The sequence below is a fragment of the Hakea prostrata genome, chromosome 8 (genome assembly GCF_041222555.1).
Source record: "Hakea prostrata isolate BN-2017 chromosome 8, UWA_Hpros_2, whole genome shotgun sequence".
Classification (NCBI taxonomy): domain Eukaryota; kingdom Viridiplantae; phylum Streptophyta; class Magnoliopsida; order Proteales; family Proteaceae; genus Hakea; species Hakea prostrata.
Window position 1 is genome coordinate 42644106 of NC_142607.1, and position 304 is coordinate 42644409.

A 304-nucleotide genomic window follows, 5' to 3' on the forward strand; every position below is an offset into this window, starting at 1 on the left:
GCGCGAGGCTGAGCCTCGTGCATCACGAGTTTCCTTCATCACACTTCGAGGTAGGTGGCCCTTCACATGCGGTTCCGGAGACTTCGGATCTTGGTGCACAGATGAGATCGATGACTTCCATGCTAGAGAGGATGGAGGTCGACAGAGCAGATGTACGAGAGGATGGAGTCACGACAGGATAGGATAGAGCATCGGGTGACTCAGCTAGCAGAGGAGTTCGGAGCATACAGAGATCGAGTAGATCACCTAGATAGACCGTACCTTAGGATTTCCATTTATGCATTTCAGATGTAATCCTTGTAAA